Source organism: Phyllobates terribilis, unplaced genomic scaffold (genome assembly GCF_046119375.1).
Source record: "Phyllobates terribilis strain yellow unplaced genomic scaffold, ASM4611937v1 Scaffold_226__1_contigs__length_3207580, whole genome shotgun sequence".
In the NCBI taxonomy this organism is placed as follows: Eukaryota; Metazoa; Chordata; class Amphibia; order Anura; family Dendrobatidae; genus Phyllobates; species Phyllobates terribilis.
The window spans coordinates 590965-595848 of NW_027362986.1; positions in this window are offsets into that span (position 1 = coordinate 590965).

The following is a 4884-nucleotide window of genomic DNA, read 5'->3' on the forward strand; positions in this document are numbered from 1 at the left end:
TTTCAATTTTACCCCCGTGGAATATATATTCTACCCACACACATTTGGAACTCTCCTGGGGTACCCTCACACATATTATTCCCTCGTTTAGTGGATATTTTCACAAAAAAGTGAAATTTTCAAAAATCCAGAAAATTGGCTGAAAACGACTAAATATCAAGGACTCATTGGGCGAATCGCTCTGGAGCTGAAATCGGAACGCTCACTGACATTTCCCCTATCTGAAAGTCTGATAAACGCCGGAAAAATGACTAAGTCCAAAAAAAATTTTTTTCAACTTTTTTCAATTTTACCCCTGTGGGATATATATTCTACCCACACACATTTGGAACTCTCCTGGGGTACCCGCACACATATTATTCCCTCGTTTAGTGGATATTTTCACAAAAAAGTGAAATTTTCAAAAATCCAGAAAATTGGCTGAAAACGACTAAATATCAAGGACTCATTGGGCGAATCGCTCTGGAGCTGAAATCGGAACGCTCACTGACATTTCCCCTATCTGAAAGTCTGATAAACGCCGGAAAAATGACTAAGTCCAAAAAAAATTTTTTTCAACTTTTTTCAATTTTACCCCTGTGGGATATATATTCTACCCACACACATTTGGAACTCTCCTGGGGTACCCTCACACATATTATTCCCTCATTTAGTGGATATTTTCACAAAAAAGTGAAATTTTCAAAAATCCAGAAAATTGGCTGAAAATGACTAAATATCAAGGACTCATTGGGCGAATCACTCTGAAACTGAAATCGGAACGCTCACTGACATTTCCCCTATCTGAAAGTCTGATAAACGCCGGAAAAATGACTAAGTCCCAAAAAAATTCTTTTTTCAACTGTTTTCAATTTTACCCCCGTGGGATATATATTCTACCCACACACATTTGGAACTCTCCTGGGGTACCCTCACACATATTATTCCCTCATTTAGCGGATATTTTCACAAAAAAGTGAAATTTTCAAAAATCCAGAAAATTGGCTGAAAACGACTAAATATCAAGGACTCATTGGGCGAATCGCTCTGGAGCTGAAATCGGAACGCTCACTGACATTTCCCCTATCTGAAAGTCTGATAAACGCCGGAAAAATGACTAAGTCCAAAAAAAATTTTTTTCAACTTTTTTCAATTTTACCCCTGTGGGATATATATTCTACCCACACACATTTGGAACTCTCCTGGGGTACCCTCACACATATTATTCCCTCATTTAGTGGATATTTTCACAAAAAAGTGAAATTTTCAAAAATCCAGAAAATTGGCTGAAAATGACTAAATATCAAGGACTCATTGGGCGAATCACTCTGAAACTGAAATCGGAACGCTCACTGACATTTCCCCTATCTGAAAGTCTGATAAACGCCGGAAAAATGACTAAGTCCCAAAAAAATTCTTTTTTCAACTGTTTTCAATTTTACCCCCGTGGGATATATATTCTACCCACACACATTTGGAACTCTCCTGGGGTACCCTCACACATATTATTCCCTCATTTAGCGGATATTTTCACAAAAAAGTGAAATTTTCAAAAATCAGAAAATTGGCTGAAAATGACTAAATATCAAGGACTCATTGGGCGAATCGCTCTGGAGCTGAAATCGGAACGCTCACTGACATTTCCCCTATCTGAAAGTCTGATAAACGCCGGAAAAATGACTAAGTCCAAAAAAAATTTTTTTCAACTTTTTTCAATTTTACCCCTGTGGGATATATATTCTACCCACACACATTTGGAACTCTCCTGGGGTACCCTCACACATATTATTCCCTCATTTAGTGGATATTTTCACAAAAAAGTGAAATTTTCAAAAATCCAGAAAATTGGCTGAAAACGACTAAATATCAAGGACTCATTGGGCGAATCGCTCTGGAGCTGAAATCGGAACGCTCACTGACATTTCCCCTATCTGAAAGTCTGATAAACGCCGGAAAAATGACTAAGTCCAAAAAAAATTTTTTTCAACTTTTTTCAATTTTACCCCTGTGGGATATATATTCTACCCACACACATTTGGAACTCTCCTGGGGTACCCTCACACATATTATTCCCTCATTTAGTGGATATTTTCACAAAAAAGTGAAATTTTCAAAAATCCAGAAAATTGGCTGAAAATGACTAAATATCAAGGACTCATTGGGCGAATCGCTCTGGAGCTGAAATCGGAACGCTCACTGACATTTCCCCTATCTGAAAGTCTGATAAACGCCGGAAAAATGACTAAGTCCAAAAAAAATTTTTTTCAACTTTTTTCAATTTTACCCCCGTGGGATAAATATTCTACCCACACACATTTGGAACTCTCCTGGGGTACCCTCACACATATTATTCCCTCATTTAGTGGATATTTTCACAAAAAAATGAAATTTTCAAAAATCCAGAAAATTGGCTGAAAATGACTAAATATCAAGGACTCATTGGGCGAATCGCTCTGGAGCTGAAATCGGAACGCTCACTGACATTTCCCCTATCTGAAAGTCTGATAAACGCCGGAAAAATGACTAAGTCCAAAAAAAATTTTTTTCAACTTTTTTCAATTTTACCCCTGTGGGATATATATTCTACCCACACACATTTGGAACTCTCCTGGGGTACCCTCACACATATTATTCCCTCATTTAGTGGATATTTTCACAAAAAAGTGAAATTTTCAAAAATCCAGAAAATTGGCTGAAAATGACTAAATATCAAGGACTCATTGGGCGAATCACTCTGAAACTGAAATCGGAACGCTCACTGACATTTCCCCTATCTGAAAGTCTGATAAACGCCGGAAAAATGACTAAGTCCCAAAAAAATTCTTTTTTCAACTGTTTTCAATTTTACCCCCGTGGGATATATATTCTACCCACACACATTTGGAACTCTCCTGGGGTACCCTCACACATATTATTCCCTCATTTAGCGGATATTTTCACAAAAAAGTGAAATTTTCAAAAATCCAGAAAATTGGCTGAAAACGACTAAATATCAAGGACTCATTGGGCGAATCGCTCTGGAGCTGAAATCGGAACGCTCACTGACATTTCCCCTATCTGAAAGTCTGATAAACGCCGGAAAAATGACTAAGTCCAAAAAAAATTTTTTTCAACTTTTTTCAATTTTACCCCTGTGGGATATATATTCTACCCACACACATTTGGAACTCTCCTGGGGTACCCTCACACATATTATTCCCTCATTTAGTGGATATTTTCACAAAAAAGTGAAATTTTCAAAAATCCAGAAAATTGGCTGAAAATGACTAAATATCAAGGACTCATTGGGCGAATCACTCTGAAACTGAAATCGGAACGCTCACTGACATTTCCCCTATCTGAAAGTCTGATAAACGCCGGAAAAATGACTAAGTCCCAAAAAAATTCTTTTTTCAACTGTTTTCAATTTTACCCCCGTGGGATATATATTCTACCCACACACATTTGGAACTCTCCTGGGGTACCCTCACACATATTATTCCCTCATTTAGCGGATATTTTCACAAAAAAGTGAAATTTTCAAAAATCAGAAAATTGGCTGAAAATGACTAAATATCAAGGACTCATTGGGCGAATCGCTCTGGAGCTGAAATCGGAACGCTCACTGACATTTCCCCTATCTGAAAGTCTGATAAACGCCGGAAAAATGACTAAGTCCAAAAAAAATTTTTTTCAACTTTTTTCAATTTTACCCCTGTGGGATATATATTCTACCCACACACATTTGGAACTCTCCTGGGGTACCCTCACACATATTATTCCCTCATTTAGTGGATATTTTCACAAAAAAGTGAAATTTTCAAAAATCCAGAAAATTGGCTGAAAACGACTAAATATCAAGGACTCATTGGGCGAATCGCTCTGGAGCTGAAATCGGAACGCTCACTGACATTTCCCCTATCTGAAAGTCTGATAAACGCCGGAAAAATGACTAAGTCCAAAAAAAATTTTTTTCAACTTTTTTCAATTTTACCCCTGTGGGATATATATTCTACCCACACACATTTGGAACTCTCCTGGGGTACCCTCACACATATTATTCCCTCATTTAGTGGATATTTTCACAAAAAAGTGAAATTTTCAAAAATCCAGAAAATTGGCTGAAAATGACTAAATATCAAGGACTCATTGGGCGAATCGCTCTGGAGCTGAAATCGGAACGCTCACTGACATTTCCCCTATCTGAAAGTCTGATAAACGCCGGAAAAATGACTAAGTCCAAAAAAAAATTTTTTCAACTTTTTTCAATTTTACCCCTGTGGGATATATATTCTACCCACACACATTTGGAACTCTCCTGGGGTACCCTCACACATATTATTCCCTCATTTAGTGGATATTTTCACAAAAAAATGAAATTTTCAAAAATCCAGAAAATTGGCTGAAAATGACTAAATATCAAGGACTCATTGGGCGAATCGCTCTGGAGCTGAAATCGGAACGCTCACTGACATTTCCCCTATCTGAAAGTCTGATAAACGCCGGAAAAATGACTAAGTCCAAAAAAAATTTTTTTAAACTTTTTTCAATTTTACCCCTGTGGGATATATATTCTACCCACACACATTTGGAACTCTCCTGGGGTACCCGCACACTTATTATTCCCTCGTTTAGTGGATATTTTCACAAAAAAGTGAAATTTTCAAAAATCCAGAAAATTGGCTGAAAACGACTAAATATCAAGGACTCATTGGGCGAATCGATCTGGAGCTGAAATCGGAACGCTCACTGACATTTCCCCTATCTGAAAGTCTGATAAACGCCGGAAAAATGACTAAGTCCAAAAAAAATTTTTTTCAACTTTTTTCAATTTTACCCCTGTGGGATATATATTCTACCCACACACATTTGGAACTCTCCTGGGGTACCCTCACACATATTATTCCCTCATTTAGTGGATATTTT